Consider the following 18872-nt stretch of genomic DNA (forward strand, 5'->3'; position numbering starts at 1 on the left):
CCTTTCGTGTTGCTCCAGTGACCTCAGGATCCCTCTAGACTTGAGACACTGATCTTGGGTTTTCTCTGGAGTGCCATCAAGGAAATCAAGGCTCCTTTCACGTTTGATGTGGAACACGGAATTGCTCTGCACGCAGTGCACGGGAATCGGGCCTCATTTCGCGGCGAGGGGTAAGTCTCATGGTTTTTCTAGAGTTGCGGCCGGAACCTGGGGTATATTCTGGAGTTACGACGGGGAGGGCAATTCCAGAAAGGTGTTTGTTCAGCAAGGTCAGGACTCCTGCCTAGGTGCGAGGGACACCTCGGGATTCTCCTCGAGTTTTGGCATGGCAATTGGGACGCGTCTCCACGTGAGGCGGGAGACACAGGGTCCCTTTCCACGTGCCACAGGGATCCTGGGACTCCTATCCATTTTCAAGAGGAGTCAGGCATCGTCTCCTTTGGAAGCATTGATCTCCGCGGACCTCTCGAATTTTCAAAGGATGTGAGGACTCCGGTCGCGATGAGGCCGAGAACTAGGTCTTTCTCTGTGGTCTCCCCATGGGATTCAGACATCCCTTCGTCTTGGGAGATGCAAGACGAGCCTTCTTTCCATTCACTGCAGGGATATCCGGCCTTACTTCGAGTCAGAGCATCTCGGTGTCCATTCCACTTGAGGACACAAACTCAGGGTACCCCTCACATACCTGTAGCTGAGAGAAGCCTCCTCTTGAGGTGCTTGTGGAAAGTTGGTATTCCTCTTGAGTCGAAGCCAGGGACTAAGTTCTCATCTCGAGTTGATTTGGGGTCCACGGAGCCCTTTCGTGTTGCTCCAGTGACCTCAGGATTCCTCTAGACTTGAAACAGTGATCTTGGGTTTTCTCTGGAGTGCCATCAAGGAAATCAAGGCTCCTTTCACGTTTGATGTGGAACACGGAATTGCTCTGCACGCAATGCAGGGGAATCGGGCCTCATCTCGCGGCGAGGGGGAAGTCTCATGGTTTTTCTCGAGTTGCGGCCGGAACCTGTGGTATATTCTCGAGTTACGACGGGGAGGTCCCTTCCAGACACGTGTTTGTTCAGCGACGTCAGGACTCCTGCCTAGGTGCGAGGGACACCTCGGGATTCTCCTCGAGTCTTGGCATGGCAATTGGGATGCGTATCCACGTGATGCGGGAGACCCAGTGTCCCTTTCCTCGTGCCACAGGGATACTGGGACTCCTATCCATTTTCAAGAGGAGTCAGGCATCGTCTCCTTTGGAAGCATTGATCTCCGCGGACCTCTCGAGTTTTCAAAGGATGTGAGGCCTCCGGTCGTGATGAGGCGGAGGACTAGGTCTCTCTTTGTGGTCTCCACAGCGGATTCAGACATCCCTTCATCTTGGGAGATGCAAGACGAGCCTGCATTCAATTCACTGCAGGGATATCCGGCCTTAATTCGAGTCAGAGCATCTCGGTGTCCATTCCACTTGAGGCCACAAACTTAGGGTCCCTCTCACATACCTGTAGCTGAGAGAAGCCTCCTCTTGAGGTGCTTGTGGAAAGTTAGTATTCCTCTTGAGTCGAAGCCAGGGACTAAGCTCTCATCTCGAGTTGATTTGGGGTCCACGGAGCCCTTTCGTGTTGCTCCAGTGACCTCAGGATTCCTCTAGACTTGAAACAGTGATCTTGGGTTTTCTCTGGAGTGCCATCAAGGAAATCAAGGCTCCTTTCACGTTTGATGTGGAACACGGAATTGGTCTGCACTCATTGCAGGGTATCGGGCCTCATCTCGCGGGGAGGGGGAAGTCTCATGGTTTTCTCGAGTTGCGGCCGGAACCTGGGTTATATTCTCGAGTTACGACGGGAGTGCCCTTCCAGACACGGGTTTGTTCAGCGACGTGAGGACTCCTGCCTAGGTCCGAGGGACACCTCGGGATTCTCCTCGAGTCTTGGCATGGCAATTTGGACGCGTCTCTACGTGAGGCGGGAGAACCAGGGTCCCTTTCCACGTGCCACAGGGATCCTGGGACTCCTATCCATTTTCAAGAGGAGTCAGGCATCGTCTCCTTTGGAAGCATTGATCTCCGCGGACCTCTCGAATTTTCAAAGGATGTGAGGCCACCGGTCGCGATGAGGCGGAAAATTAGGTCTTTCTCTGATGTCTCCACAGAGGATTCAGACATCCCTTCGTCTTGGGAGATGCAAGACGAGCCTGCATTCAATTCACTGCAGGGATATCCGGCCTTACTTCGAGTCAGAGCATCTCGGTGTCCATTCCACTTGAGGCCACAAACTCAGGGTCCCTCTCACATACCTGTAGCTGAGAGAACCCTCCTCTTGAGGGGCTTGTGGAAAGTTCGTATTCCTCTTGAGTTGAAGCCAGGGACTAATCTCTCATCTCGAATTGATTTGGGGTCCACGGAGCCCTTTCGTGTTGCTCCAGTGACCTCAGGATCCCTCTAGACTTGACACAGTTATCTTGGGTTTTCTCTGGAGTGCCATCAAGGAAATCAAGGCTCCTTTCACGATTGATGTGGAACACGGAATTGCTCTGCACGCATTGCAGGGGAATCGGGCCTCATCTCGCGGCGAGGGGGAAGTCTCATGGTTTTTCTCGAGTTGCGGCCGGAACCTGGGGTATATTCTCGAGTTACGACGGGGTGGGCCCTTCCAGACACGTGTTAGTTCAGCAACGTCAGGACTCCTGCCTAGGTGCGAGGGACACCTCGGGATTCTCCTCGAGTCTTGGCATGGCAATTGGGACGCGTCTCCACGTGAGGTGGGAGACCCAGGGTCCCTTTCCACGTGCCACAGGGATCCTGGGACTCCTATCCATTTTCCAGAGGAGTCAGGCATCGTCTCCTTTGGAAGCATTGATCTCCGCAGACCTCTCGAGTTTTCAAAGGATGTGAGGACTCCGGTCGCGTTGAGGTGGAGGACTACGTCTTTCTCTGTGGTCTCCACAGGGGATTCAGACATCCCTTCGTCTTGGGAGATGCAAGACGAGCCTGCATTCAATTCACTGCAGCGATATCCGGCCTTACTTCAATTCAGAGCATCTCGGTGTCCATTCCACTTGAGGCCACAAACTCAGGGTCCCTCTCACATACCTGTAGCTGAGAAAAGCCTCCTCTTGAGGTGCTTGTGGAAAGTTGGTATTCCTCTTGAGTCGAAGCCAGGGACTAAGCTCTCATCTCGAGTTGATTTGGAGTCCACGGAGCCCTTTCGTGTTGCTCCAGTGACCTCAGGATCCCTCTAGACTTGAGACAGTGATCTTGGCTTTTCTATGGAGTGCTATCAAGGAAATCAAGGTTCCTTTCACGTTTGATGTGGAACACGGAATTGCTCTGCACGCAGTGCAGGGGAATCGGCCATCATTTCGCGGCGAGGGGGAAGTCTCATGGTTTTTCTTGAGTTCCGGCCGGAACCTGGGGTATATTCTCGAGTTACGACTGGGAGGGCCCTTCCAGACACGTGTTTGTTCAGCGACGTCAGGACTCCTGCCTAGGTGCGAGGGACACCTCGGGATTCTCCTCGAGTCTTGGCATGGCAATTGGGACTCGGCTCCACGTGAGGCGCGAGACCCAGGGTAACTTTCCACGTGCCACAGGGATCCTTGGACTTCTATCCATTTTCAAGAGGAGTCAGGCATCGTCTCCTTTGGAAGCATTGATCTCCGCGGACCTCTCGAGTTTTCAAAGGATATGAGGCCTCCGGTCGCGTTGAGGCGGAGGACTAGGTCTTTCTCTGTTGTCTCCACATGGGATTCAGACATCCCTTCGTCTTGGGAGATGGAAGACGAGCCTGCATTCAATTCACTGCAGGGATATCCGGCCTTACTTCGAGTCAGAGCATCTCGGTGTCCATTCCACTTGAGGCCACAAACTCAGGGTCCCTCTCACATAACTGGAGCTGAGAGAAGCCTCCTCTTGAGGTGCTTGTGGAAACTTGGTATTCCTCTTGAGTCGAAGCCAGGGATTAAGCTCTCATCTCGAGTTGATTTGGGGTCCACAGAGGCCTTTCGTGTTGCTCCAGTGACCTCAGGATCCCTCTAGACTTGAGACACTGATCTTGGGTTTTCTCTGGAGTGCCATCAAGGAAATCAAGGCTCCTTTCACGTTTGATGTGGAACACGGAATTGCTCTGCACGCAGTGCACGGGAATCGGGCCTTATTTCGCGGCGAGGGGTAAGTCTCATGGTTTTTCTAGAGTTGCGGCCGGAACCTGGGGTATATTCTTGAGTTACGACGGGGAGGGCAATTCCAGAAAGGTGTTTGTTCAGCAAGGTCAGGACTCCTGCCTAGGTGCGAGGGACACCTCGGGATTCTCCTCGAGTTTTGGCATGGCAATTGGGACGCGTCTCCACGTGAGGCGGGAGACACAGTGTCCCTTTCCACGTGCCACAGGGATCCTGGGACTCCTATCCATTTTCAAGAGGAGTCAGGCATCGTCTCCTTTGGAAGCATTGATCTCCGCTGACCTCTCGAATTTTCAAAGGATGTGAGGACTCCGGTCGCGATGAGGCCGAGAACTAGGTCTTTCTCTGTGGTCTCCCCATGGGATTCAGACATCCCTTCGTCTTGGGAGATGCAAGACGAGCCTTCTTTCCATTCACTGCAGGGATATCCGGCCTTACTTCGAGTCAGAGCATCTCGGTGTCCATTCCACTTGAGGACACAAACTCAGGGTACCCCACACATACCTGTAGCTGAGAGAAGCCTCCTCTTGAGGTGCTTGTGGAAAGTTGGTATTCCTCTTGAGTCGAAGCCAGGGACTAAGTTCTCATCTCGAGTTGATTTGGGGTCCACGGAGCCCTTTCGTGTTGCTCCAGTGACCTCAGGATTCCTCTAGACTTGAAACAGTGATCTTGGGTTTTCTCTGGAGTGCCATCAAGGAAATCAAGGCTCCTTTCACGTTTGATGTGGAACACGGAATTGCTCTGCACGCAATGCAGGGGAATCGGGCCTCATCTCGCGGCGAGGGGGAAGTCTCATGGTTTTTCTCGAGTTGCGGCCGGAACCTGTGGTATATTCTCGAGTTACGACGGGGAGGTCCCTTCCAGACACGTGTTTGTTCAGCGACGTCAGGACTCCTGCCTAGGTGCGAGGGACACCTCGGGATTCTCCTCGAGTCTTGGCATGGCAATTGGGATGCGTATCCACGTGATGCGGGAGACCCAGTGTCCCTTTCCTCGTGCCACAGGGATACTGGGACTCCTATCCATTTTCAAGAGGAGTCAGGCATCGTCTCCTTTGGAAGCATTGATCTCCGCGGACCTCTCGAGTTTTCAAAGGATGTGAGGCCTCCGGTCGTGATGAGGCGGAGGACTAGGTCTCTCTTTGTGGTCTCCACAGCGGATTCAGACATCCCTTCATCTTGGGAGATGCAAGACGAGCCTGCATTCAATTCACTGCAGGGATATCCGGCCTTACTTCGAGTCAGAGCATCTTGGTGTCCATTCCACTTGAGGCCACAAATTCAGGGTCCCTCCCACATACCTGTAGCTGAGAGAAGCCTCCTCTTGAGTGGCTTATGGAAAGTTGGTATTCCTCTTGAGACGAAGCCAGGGACTAAGATATCATCTCGAGTTGATTTGGCGTACACGGAGCCTTTTCGTGTTGCTCCAGTGACCTCAGGATCCCTCTAGACTTGAGACAGTGATCTTGGGTTTTCTCTGGAGTGCCATCAAGGAAATCAAGGCTCCTTTCACGTTTGATGTGGAACATGTAATTGCTCTGCACGCAGTGCAGGGGAATCGGGCCTCATCTCGCGGTGAGGGGAAATCTCATGGTTTTTCTCGAGTTGCGGCCGGAACCTGGGGTATATTCTCGAGTTACGACGGGGAGGGCCCTTCCAGACACGTGTTTGTTAAGCGCCGTCAGGATTCCTGCCTAGGTGCGAGGGAAACCTCGGGATTCTCCTCGAGTCTTGGCATGGCAATTGGGACGCGTCTCCACGTGAGGCGAGAGACCCAGGGTCCCATTCCACGTGCCACAGGGATCCTGGGACTCCTATCCATTTTCAAGAGGAGTCAGGCATCGTCTCCTTTGGAAGCATTTATCTCCGCGGACCTCTCGAGTTTTCAAAGGCTGTGAGGCCTCCGGTCGCGTTGAGGTGGAGGACTAGGTCTTTCTCTGTGGTCTCCACAGGGGACTCAGACATCCCATCGACTTAGGAGACGGAAGAAGAGCCTGCATTCAATTCACGCAAAGATATCCCGCCTTATTTCGAGTCAGAGCATCTCGGTGTCCATTGCACTTGAGGCCACAAACTCAGGGTCCCTCTCACATACCTGTAGCTGAGAGAAGCCTCCTCTTCAGGTGCTTGTGGAAAGTTGGTATTCCTCTTGAGTCGAAGCCAGGGACTAAGCTCACATCTCGAGTTGATTTGAGGTCCACGGAGCCCTTTCGTGTTGCTACAGTGACCTCAGGATACCTCTAGACTTGAAACAGTGAACTTGGGTTTTCTCTGGAGTGCCATCAAGGAAATCAAGGCTCCTTTCCCGTTTGATGTGGAACACGGAATTGTTCTGCACGCAGTGCAGGGGAATCGGGCCTCATCCAGCGGAGAGGGGGAAGTCTCATGGTTTTTCTCGAGTTGCGGCCGGAACCTGGGGTATATTCTCGAGTTACGACGGGGAGGGCCCTTCCAGACACGTGTTTGTTCAGCGACGTCAGGACTCCTGCCTAGGTGCGAGGGACACCTCGGGATTCTCCTCGAGTCTTGGCATGGCAATTGGGAAGCGTCCCCACGTGAGGCGGGAGACCCAGGGTCCCTTTCCACGTGCCACAGGGATCCTGGGACTCCTATCCATTTTCAAGAGGAGTCAGGCATCTTCTCCTTTGGAAGCATTGATCTCCGCGGACCTCTCGAGTTTTCAAAGGATGTGAGGCTTCCGGTCGCGATGAGCCGGAGAACTAGGTCTTTCTCTGTGGTCTCCACAGGGGATTCAGACATCCCTTCGTCTTGGGAGATGCAAGACGAGCCTGCATTCAATTCACTGCAGGGATATCCGGCCTTACTTCGAGTCAGAGCGTCTCGTTGTCCATTCCACTTGAGGCTACAAACTCAGGGTTCCTCTCACATACCTCTAGCTGAGAGAAGCCTCATCTTGAGGTGCTTATGGAAAGTTGGTATTCCTCTTGAGTCTAAGCCAGGGACTAAGCTCTCATCTCGAGTTGATTTGGGGTCTACGGAGCCCGTTCGTGTTGCTACAGTGACCTCAGGAACCCTCTAGACTTGAAACAGTGATCTTGGGTTTTCTCTGGAGTGCCATCAAGGAAATCAAGGCTCCTTTCACGTTTGATGTGGAACACAGAATTGCTCTGCATGCAGTACAGGGGAATCGGGCCTCATCTCGCGACGAGGGGGAAGTCTCATGGTTTTCTCGAGTTGCGGCCGGAACCTGGGGTATATTCTCGAGTTACAACGGGGAGGGCCCTTCCAGAAACGTGTTTGTTCAGCGACGTCAGGACTCCTGCCTAGGTGCGAGGGACACCTCGGGATTCTCCTCGAGTCTTGGCCTGGCAATTGGGACGCGTCTCCACGTGAGGCGGGAGACCCAGGGTCTCTTTCCACGTGCCACAGTGATCCTGGGACTCCTATCCATTTTCAAGAGGAGTCAGGCATCGTCTCCTTTGGAAGCATTGATCTCTGCAGACCTCTCGAGGTTTCAAAAGATGTGAGGCCTCCGGTCTCGTTGAGGCGGAGGACTAGGTCTTTCTCTGTGTTCTGCACAGGGGATTCAGGCATCCCTTCGTATTGGGAGATGCATGATGAGCCTGCTTTCAATTCACTGCAGGGATATCCAGCCTTACTTTGAGTCAGAGCATCTCGGTGTCCATTCCACTTGATGCCACAAACTCAGGGTCCCTCTCACATACCTGTAGCTGAGAGAAGCCTCCTCTTGAGGGGCTTGTGGAAAGTTGGTATTCCTCTTGAGTTGAAGCCAGGGACTAAGCTCACATCTCGAGTTGATTTGGGGTCCACGGAGCCCTTTCGTGTTGCTCCAGTGACCTCAGGATCCCTCTAGACTTGAAACAGTGATCTTGGGTTTTCTCTGGAGTGCCATCAAGGAAATCAAGGCTCCTTTCACGTTTGATGTGGAACACGGAATTGCTCTGCACGCAGGGCAGGGGAATCGGGCCTCATCTCGCGGGGATGGGGAAGTCTCATGGTTTTTCTCGAGTTGCGGCCGGAACCTGGGGTATATTCTCGAGTTACGACGGGGAGGGCCCTTCCAGACACGTGTTTGTTCAGCGACGTGAGGACCCCTGCCTATGTGTGAGGGACACCTCGGGATTCTCCTCAAGTCTTGGCATGGCAATTGGGACGCGTCTCCACGTGAGGCGGGAGACCCAGGGTTCCTTTCCACGTGCCACAGGGATCCTGGGACTCGTATCCATTTTCAAGAGGAGTCAGGCATCGTCTCCTTTGGAAGCATTGATCTCCGAGGACCTCTCGAGTTTTCAAAGAATGTGAGGCCTCCGGTCGCGAAGAGGCCGAGGACTAGGTCTTTCTCTGTGGTCTCCACAGGGGATTCAGACATCCCTTCGTCTTGGGAGATGCAAGACGAGCGTGCATTCAATTCACTGCAGGGATATCTGGCCTTACTTTGAGTCAGAGCATCTCGGTGGACATTCCACTTGAGGCTACAAACTCAGGGTCCCTCTCACATACCATTAGCTGAGAGAAGCCTCCTCTTGAGGTGCTTGTGGAAAGTTGGTATTCCTCTCGATTTGAAGCCAGGGACTAAGCTCTCATCTTGAGTTGATTTGGGGTCCACGGAGCCCTTTCGTGTTGCTCCAGTGACCTCAGGATCCCACTAGACTTGAGACAGTGATCTTGGGTTTTCTCTGGAGTGCCATCAACGAAATCAAGTCTCCTTTCACGTTTGATGTGGAACACGGAATTGCTCTGCATGCAGTGCAGGGGAATCGGGCCTCAACTCGCGGCGAGGGGGAAGTCTCATGGTTTTTCTCGAGTTGCGGCCGGAACCTGGGGTATATTCTCGTGTTACGACAGGGAGGGCCCTTCTAGACACGTGTTTGTTCAGCGACATCAGGACTCCTGCCTAGGTGCGAGGGACACCTCGGGATTCTCCTCGAGTCTTGGCATGGCAATTGGGACGCGTCTCCACATGAGGCGGGAGACCCAGGGTCCCTTTCCACGTGCCACAGGGATCCTGGGACTCCTATCCATTTTCAAGAGGAGTCAGGCATCGTCTCCTTTGGAAGCATTTATCTCCGCGGACCTCTCGAGTTTTCAAAGGATGTGAGGCCTCCGGTCACGATGAGGCGGAGGACTAGGTCTTTCTCTGTGGTCTCCACAGGGGATTCAGACATTCCTTCGTCTTGGGAGATGCAAGACGAGCCTGCATTCAATTCACTGCAGGGATATCCGGCCTGACTTCGAGTCAGAGCATCTCGGTGTCCATTCCACTTGAGGCCACAAACTCAGGGTTCCTCTCACATACCTGTAGCTGAGAGAAGCCTCCTCTTGAGGTGCTTGTGGAAAGTTGGTATTCCTCTTGAGTCGAAGCCAGGGACTAAGCTCTCATCTCGAGTTGATTTGGGGTCCACGGAGCCCTTTCGTGTTGCTCCAGTGACCTCAGGATCCCTCTAGACTTGAGACAGTGATCTTGGGTTTTCTCTGGAGTGCCATCAAGGAAATCAAGGCTTCTTTAACGTTTGAAGTGGAACACGAATTGCTCTGCACGCAGTGCAGGGGAATCGGGCCTCAACTCGCGGCGAGGGGGAAATCTCATGGTTTTTCTCGAGTTGCGGCCGGAACCAGGTGTATATTCTCGAGTTACGACGGGGAGGGCCCTTCCAGACACGTGTTTGTTCAGCGACGTCAGGACTCCTGCCTAGGTGCGAGGGACACCTCGGGATTCTCCTCGAGTCTTGGCATGCCAATTGGGACGCGTATCCACGTGAGGCGGGAAACCCAGGGTCCCTTTCCACGTGCCTCAGGGATCCTGGGACTCCTATCCATTTTCAAGAGGAGTCAGGCATCGTCTCCTTCGGAAGTATTGATCTCCGCATACCTCTCGAGTTTTCAAAGGATGTGAGGCCTCCAGACGCGTTGAGGCGGAGGACTAGGTCTTTCTCTGTGTTCTGCACAGGGGATTCAGACATCCCTTCATCTTGGGAGATGCAAGATGAGCCTGCTTTCAATTCACTGCAGGGATATCCGGCCTTACTTCGAGTCAGAGCATCTCGGTGTCCATTCCACTTGATGCCACAAACTCAGGGTCCCTCTCACATACCTGTAGCTGAGAGAAGCCTCCTCTTGAGGAGCTTGTGGAAAGTTCGTATTCCTCTTGAGTTGAAGCCAGGGACTAATCTCTCATCTCGAGTTGATTTGAGGTCCACGGAGCCCTTTCGTGTTGCTCCAGTGACCTCAGGATCCCTCTAGACTTGAGACAGTGATCTTGGGTTTTCTCTGGAGTGCCATCAAGGAGATCAAGGCTCCTTTCATGATTGAAGTGGAACACGGAATTGCTCTGCACGCAGTGCAGGGGAATCGGGCCTCAACTCGCGGCGAGGGGGAAATGTCATGGTTTTTCTCGAGTTGCGGCCGGAACCTGGGGTATATTCTCGAGTTACGACGGGGAGGGCCCTTCCAGACACGTGTTTGTTCAGCGAAGTCAGGACTCCTGCCTAGGTGCGAGGGACAACTCGGGATTCTCCTCGAGTCTTCGCATGGCAATTTGGACGCGTCTCCACGTGAGGCAGGAGACCCAGGGTCCCTTTCCACGTGCCACAAGGATCCTGGGACTCCTATCCATTTTCAAGAGGAGTCAGGCATCGTCTCCTTCGGAAGTATTGATCTCCGCGGACCTCTCGAGTTTTCAAAGGATGTGAGGCCTCCGGTCGCGTTGAGGCGGAGGACTAGGTCTTTCTCTGTGGGCTCCACATGGGATTCAGACAACCCTTCGTCTTGGGAGATGCAAGACGAGCCTGCATTCAATTCACTGCAGGGATATCCGGCCTTACTTCGAGTCAGAGCATCTCGGTGTCCATTCCACTTGAGGCCACAAACTCAGGGTCCCTCTCACTTACCTGTAGCTGAGAGAAGCCTCCTCTTGAGGTGCTTGTGGAAAGTTGGTATTCCTCTTCAGTCGAAGCCAGGGACTAAGCTCTCATCTCGAGTTGATTTGGGGTCCACGGAGCCCTTTTGTGTTACTACAGTGACCTCAGGATACTTCTAGACTTGAGACAGTGATCTTGGGTTTTCTCTGGAGTGCCATTAAGGAAATCAAGGCTCCTTTCACGTTTGATGTGGAACACGGAATTGGTCTGCACTCAGTGCAGGGGAATCGGGCCTCATCTCGCGGGGAGGGGGAAGTCTCATGGTTTTTCTCGAGTTGCGGCCAAAACCTGGGGTATATTCTCGAGTTATGACGGTGAGGGCCCTTCCAGACACGGGTTTGTTCAGCGACGTGAGGACTCCTGCCTAGGTGCGAGGGACACCTCGGGATTCTCCTCGAGTCTTGGCATGGCAATTTGGACGCGTCTCCACGTGAGGCGGGAGACCCAGGGTCCCTTTCCACGTGCCACAGGGATCCTGGGACTCCTATCCATTTTCAAGAGGAGTCAGGCATCGTCTCCTTCGGAAGTATTGATCTCCGCGGACCTCTCGAGTTTTCAAAGGATGTGAGGCCTCCGGTCGCGTTGAGGCGGAGGACTAGGTCTTTCTATGTTGTCTCCACAGGGGATTCAGACAACCCTTCGTCTTGGGAGATGCAAGACGAGCCTGCATTCAATTCACTGCAGGGATATCCGGCCTTACTTCGAGTCAGAGCATCTCGGTGTCCTTTGCACTTGAGGCCACAAACTCAGGGTCCCTCTCACATACCTGTGGCTGCGAGAAGCCTCCTCTTCAGGTGCTTGTGGAAAGTTGGTATCCCTCTTGAGTCGAAGCCAGGGACTAAGCTCTCATCTCGAGTTGTTTTGGGGTCCACGGAGCCCTTTCGTGTTGCTCCAGTGACCTCAGGATCCCTCTAGACTTGAGACAGTTATCTTGGGTTTTCTCTGGAGTGCCATCAAGGAAATCAAGGCTCCTTTCACGTTTGGTTTGGAACACGGAAGTGCTCTGCACGCAGTGCAGGGGAATCGGGCCTCATCTCGCGGCGAGGGGGAAGTCTCATGGTTTTTCTCGAGTTGCGGCCGGAACCTGGGGTATATTCTCGAGTTACGACGGGGAGGGCCCTTCCAGACACGTGTTTGTTCAGCGACGTCAGGACTCCTGCCTAGGTGCGAGGGACACCTCGGGATTCTCCTCGAGTCTTGTCATGGCAATTGGGACGCGTCTCCACGGGAGGCGGGAGACCCAGGGTCCCTTTCCACGTGCCACAGGGATCCTGGGACTCCTATCCATTTTCAAGAGGAGTCAGGCATCGTCTCCTTTGGAAGCATTGATATCGGCAGACATCCCGAGTTTTCAAAGGATATGAGGCCTCCTGTCGCGTTGAGGCAGAGGACTAGGTCATTCGATGTCGTCTCCACAGGGGATTCAGACATCCCTTCGTCTTGGGAGATCCAAGACGAGCCTGCATTCAATTCACTGCAGGGACATCTGGCCTTACTTCGAGTCAGAGCATCTCAGTGTCCATTCCACTTGAGGCCACAAACTCAGGGTCCCTCTCACATATCTGTAGCTGAGAGAAGCCTCCTCTTGAGGTGCTTGTGGAAAGCTAGAATTCCTCTTGAGTCGAAGCCAGGGACTAAGCTCTCATCTCGAGTTGATTTGGGTTCCACGGAGCCCTTTCGTGTTGCTCCAGTGACCTCAGGATCCCTCTAGACTTGAGACAGTGATCTTGGGTTTTCTCTGGAGTGCCATCAAGAAAATCAAGGCTCCTTTCACGTTTGATGTGGAACATGGAATTGCTCTGCACGCAGTGCAGGGGAATCGGGCCTCATCCAGCGGCGAGGGGGAAGTCTCATGGTTTTTCTCGAGTTGCGGCCGGAACCTGGGGTATATTCTCGAGTTACGACGGGGAGGGCCCTTCCAGACACGTGTTTGTTCAGCGACGTCAGGACTCCTGCCTAGGTGCGAGGGACACCTCGGGATTCTCCTCGAGTCTTGGCATGGCAATGGGGATGCTTCTCCACGTGAGGCGGGAGACCCAGGGTCCCTTTCCACGTGCCACAGGGATGCTGGGACTCCTATCCATTTTCAAGAGGAGTCAGGCATCGTCTCCTTTGGAAGCATTGATCTCCGCGGAGCTCTCAAGTTTTCAAAGGATGTGAAGCCTCCGGTCATGTTGAGGCGGAGGACTAGGTCTTTCTCTGTGGTCTCCACAGGGGATTCAGACATCCCTTCGTCTTGGGAGATGCAAGACGAGCCTGCATTCAATTCACTGCAGGGATATCCGGCCTTACTTCGAGTCAGAGCATCTCGTTGTCCATTCCACTTGAGGCCACAAACTCAGGGTCTCTCTCACATACCTGTAGCTGAGAGAAGCCTCCTCTTGAGGTGCTTGTGGAAATTTGGTATTCCCCTTGAGTCGAAGCCAGGGACTAAGCTCTCATCTCGAGTTGATTTGAGGTCCACGGAGCCCTTTCGTGTTGCTCCAGTGACCTCAGGATCCCTCCAGACTCTAGACAGTGATCTTGGGTTTTCTCTGGAGTGCCATCAAGGAAATCAAAGCTCCTTTCACGTTTGATGTGGAACACGGAATTGCTCTGCATGCAGTGCAGGGGAATCGGGCCTCACCTCGTGTCAAGGGGGAAGTCTCATGGTTTTTCTCGAGTTGGGGCCGGAACCTGGGGTATATTCTCGAGTTACGACGGGGAGGGCCCTTCCAGAAACGTGTTTGTTCAGCGACGTCAGGACTCCTGCCTAGGTGCGAGGGACACCTGGGATTCTCCTCGAGTCTTGGCATGGCAATGGGGACGCGTCTCCACGTGAGGCGGGAGACCCAGTGTCCCTTTCCACGTGCCACAGGGATCCTGGGACTCCTATCCATTTTCAAGAGGAGTCAGGCATCGTCTCCTTTGGAAGCATTGATCTCCGCGGACCTCTCGAGTTTTCAAAGGATGTGAGGCCTCAGGTCGCAATGAGGCGGAGGACTCGGTCTTTCTCTGTGGTCTCCCAGGGGATTCAGACATCCCTTCGTCATGGGAGATGCAAGACGAGCCTGCATTCAATTCACTGCAGGGATATCCGGCCTTAATTCGAGTCATAGCATCTCCGTGTCCATTCCACTTGAGGCCACAAACTCAGGGTCCCTCTCACATACCTGTAGCTGAGAGAAGCCTCCTCCTGTGGTGCTTGTGGAAATTTGGTATTCCTCTTGAGTCGAAGCCAGGGACTAAGCTCTCATCTCGAGTTGATTTGGGGTCCACGGAGCACTTTCCTGTTGCTCCAGTGACCTCAGGATCCCTCTAGACTTGAGACAGTGATCTTGGGTTTTCTCTGGAGTGCCATCAAGGAAATCAAGTCTCCTTTCACGTTTGATGTGGAACACGGAATTGCTCTGCATGCAGTGCAGGGGAATCGGGCCTCATCCAGCGGCGAGGGGGAAGTCTCATGGTTTTTCTCGAGTTGCGGCTGGAACCTGGGGTATATTCTCGAGTTACGACGGGGAGGGCCCTTCCAGACACGTGTTTGTTCAGCGACGTGAGGACTCCTGCCTAGGTGCGAGGGACACCTCGGGATTCTCCTCGAGTCTTGGCATGGCAATGGGGACGCGTCTCCACGTGAGGCGGGAGACCCAGGGTCCCTTTCCACGTGCCACAGGGATCCTGGGACTCCTATCCATTTTCAAGAGGAGTCAGGCATCGTATTCTTTGGAAGCATTGATCTCCCCGGACCTCTCGAATTTTCAAAGGATGTGAGGCCTCCCGTCGCGAGAGGCGGAAAATTAGGTCTTTCTCTGTGGTTTTCACAGGGGATTCAGACATCCCTTCGTCTTGCGAGATGCAAGACGAGCCTGCATTCAATTCACTGCAGGGATATCCTGCCTTACTTCGAGTCAGAGCATCTCGCTGTCCATTCCACTTGAGGCCACAAACTCAGGGTCCCTGTCACATACCTGTAGCTGAGAGAAGCCTCCTCTTGAGGTGCTTGTGGAAAGTTGGTATTCCTCTTGAGTCGAAGCCAGGGACTAAGCTCTCATCTCGAGTTGATTTGGGGTCCACGGAGTCCTTTCTTGTTGCTCCAGTGACCTCAGGATCTCTCTAGACTTGAGACAGTGATCTTGGGTTTTCTCTGGAGTGCCATCAAGGAAATCAAGGCTCCTTTCACGTTTGATGTGGAACACGGAATTGCTCTGCACGAGTGCAGGGGAATCGGGCCTCATCCAGCGGCGAGGGGGAAGTCTCATGGTTTTTCTCGAGTTGCGGCCGGAACCTGGGGTATATTCTCGAGTTACAACGGGGAGGGCCCTTCCAGACCCGTGTATGTTCAGCGAAGTCAGGACTCCTGCCTAGGTGCGAGGGACACTTCGGGATTCTCCTCGAGTCTTGCCATGGCAATTGGGATATGTCTCCAGTTGAGGCGGGAGACCCAGTGTCCCTTTCCACATGCCACAGTGATCCTGGGACTCCTATCCATTTTCAAGAGGCGTCAGGCATCGTCTCCTTCGGAAGTATTGATCTCCGCAGACCTCTCGAGTTTTCAAAGGATGTGATGCCTCCCGTCTCGTTGAGGTGGAGGACTAGGTCTTTCTCTGTTGTCTCCACAGGGGATTCAGACAACCCTTCGTCTTGGGAGATGCAAGACGAGCCTGCATTCAAATCACTGCAGGGATATCTGGCCTTACTACGAGTCAGAGCATCTCTGTGTCCATTCCACTTGAGGCGACAAACTCAGGGTCCCTCTCACATACCATTAGTTGAGAGTAGCCTCCTCTAGAGGTGCTTGTGGAAAGTTGGTATTCCTCCTGAGTCGAAGGCAGGGACTAAGCTCTCATCTCGAGTTGATTTGGGGTCCACGGAGCCCTTTCGTGTTGTGACAGTGACCTCAGGATCCCTCTAGACTTGAAACAGTGATCTTGGGTTTTCTCTGGAGTGCCATTAAGGAAATCAAGGCTCCTTTCACGTTTGATGTGGAACACGGAATTGGTCTCCACGCAGTGCAGCGGAATCCGGCCTCATCTCGCGGGGATGGGAAAGTCTCATGGTTTTTCTCGAGTCGCGGCCGGAACCTGGGGTATATTCGCGAGTTACGACGGGGAGGGCCCTTCCAGACACGTGTTTGTTCAGCGACGTGAGGACTCCTGCCTAGGTGCGAGGGACACCTCGGGATTCTCCTCGAGTCTTGGCATGGCAATGGGGACGCATCTCCACGTGAGGCGGGAGACCCAGGGTCCCTTTCCACGTGCCACAGGGATCCTGGGACTCCTATCCATTTTCAAGAGGAGTCAGGCATCGTCTCCTTTGGAAGCATTGATCTCCGCGGACCTCTCGAGTTTTCAAAGGATGTGAGGCCTCCGGTCTCGATGAGGCGGAAAACTCGGTCTTTCTCTGTGGTCTCCACAGGTTATTCAGACATCCCTTCGTCTTGGGAGATGCAAGACGAGCCTGCATTCAATTCACTGCAGGGATATCCGGCCTTACCTCGAGTCAGAGCATCTCGGTGTCCATTCCACTTGAGGCCACAAACTCAGGGTCCTCTCACATACCTGTAGCTGAGAGAAGCCTCCTCTTGAGGTGCTTGTTGAAAGTTGGTATTCCTCTTGAGTCTAAGCCAGGGACTAAGCTCTCATCTCGAGTTGATTTGGGGTCCACGGAGCCCTTTCGTGTTGCTCCAGTGACCTCAGGATCCCTCTAGACTTGAGACAGTGATCTTGGGTTTTCTCTGGAGTGCCATCAAGGAAATCAAGGCTCCTTTCACGTTTGATGTGGAACACGGAATTGCTCTGCACGCAGTGCAGGGAAATCGCGCCTCATCAAGCGGCGAGGGGGAAGTCTCTTGGTTTTTCTCGAGTTGCAGCCGGAACCTGGGGTATATTCTCGAGTTACGACGGGGAGGGCCCTTGCAGACACGTGTTTGTTTAGCGTCAACAGGACTCCTGCCTAGGTGCCAGGGACACCTCGGGATTCTCCTCGAGTCTTGGCATGGCAATTGGGACGCGTCTCCACCTGAGGCGGGAGACCAAGGGTCCCTTTCCACGTGCCACAGGGATCCTGGGACTCCTATCCATTTTCAAGAGGAGTCAGGCATCGTCTCCTTTGGAAGCATTGATCTCCGCGGACCTCTCGAGTTTTCAAAGGATGTGAGGCCTCCGCTCGCGATGAGGCGGAGAACTAGGTCTTTCTCTGTGGTCTCCACAGGTGATTCAGACATCCCTTCGTTTTGGGAGATGCAAGACGAGCCTGCATTCAATTCACTGCAGGGATATCCGGCCTTACTTCGAGTCAGAGCATCTCGGTGTCCATTCCACTTGAGGCCACAAACTCAGGGTCCCTCTCACATACCTGTAGCTGAGAGAAGCCTCCTCTTGAGGTGCTTGTGGAAAGTTGGTATTCCTCTTGAGTCGAAGCCAGGGACTAAGCTCTCATCTCGAGTTGATTTGGGGTCCACGGAGCCCTTTCGTGTTGCTCCAGTGACCTCAGGATCCCTCTAGACTTGAGACAGTGATCTTGGGTTTTCTCTGGAGTGCCATCAAGGAAATCAAGGCTCCTTTCACGTTTGATGTGGAACACGGAATTGCTCTGCACGCAGTGCAGGGAAATCGCGCCTCATCTCGCGGCGAGGGGGAAGTCTCTTGGTTTTTCTCGAGTTGCGGCCGCAACCTGGGGTATATTCTCGAGTTACGACCGGGAGGGCCCTTCCAGACACGTGTTTGTTCAGCGACGTCAGGACTCCTGCCTAGGTGCGAGGGACACCTCGGGATTCTCCTCGAGTATTGGCATGGCAATTGGGACACGTCTCCATGTGAGGCGGGAGACCCAGGGTCCCTTTCCACGTGCCACAGGGATCCTGGGACTCCTATTCATTTTCAAGAGGAGTCAGGCATCGTATCTTTTGGAAGCATTGATCTCCGCGGACCTCTCGAGTTTTCAAAGGATGTGAGGCCTCCGGTCGCATTGAGGGGAAGGACTAGGTCTTTCTCTGTGGTCTCCACAGGGGATTCAGACACCCCTTTGTCTTGGGAGATGCAAGACGAGCCTGCATTCACTTCACTGCAGGGATATCCGGCCTTACTTCGAGTCAGAGCATCTCGGTGTCCATTCCACTTGAGGCCACAAACTCAGGGTCCCTCTCACATACCTGTTGCTGAGAGAAGCCTCCTCTTGAGGTGCTTATGGAAAGTTGGTATTCCTCTTGAGTCGAAGCCAGGGACTAAGCTCTCATCTCGAGTTGATTTGGGTTCCACGAGGCTTTTCTTGTTACTCCAGTGACCTCAGGATCCCTCTAGACTTGAGACAGTGATCTTGGGTTTTCTCTGGAGTGCCATCAAGGAAATCAATGCTCCTTTCACGTTTGATGTGGAACACGGAATTGCTCTGCACGCAGTGCAGGGGAATCGGACCTTATCTCGCGGCGAGGGGGAAGTCTCTTGGTTTTTCTTGAGTTGCGGCCGGAACCTGGGGTATATTCTCCAGTTACGACGGGGAGGGCCCTTCCAGACACGTGTTTGTTCAGCGACGTCAGGACTACTGCCTAGGTGCGAGGGACACCTCGGCATTCTCCTCGAGTCTTGGCATGGCAATTTGGACTCATCTCCACGTGAGGCGGGAGACCCAGGGTCCCTTTCCACGTGCCACAGGTATCCTGGGACTCCTATCCATTTTCAAGAGGAGTCAGGCATCGTCTCCTTTGGAAGCATTGATCTCCGCGGACCGCTCGAGTTTTCAAAGGATGTGAGGCCTCCGGTCGCGATGAGGCGGAGAACTCGGTCTTTCTCTGTGGTCTCCACAGGGGATTCAGACATCCCTTCGTCTTGGGAGATGCAGA

This window comes from Dama dama, chromosome 13 (assembly GCF_033118175.1).
Source record: "Dama dama isolate Ldn47 chromosome 13, ASM3311817v1, whole genome shotgun sequence".
NCBI lineage: Eukaryota > Metazoa > Chordata > Mammalia > Artiodactyla > Cervidae > Dama > Dama dama.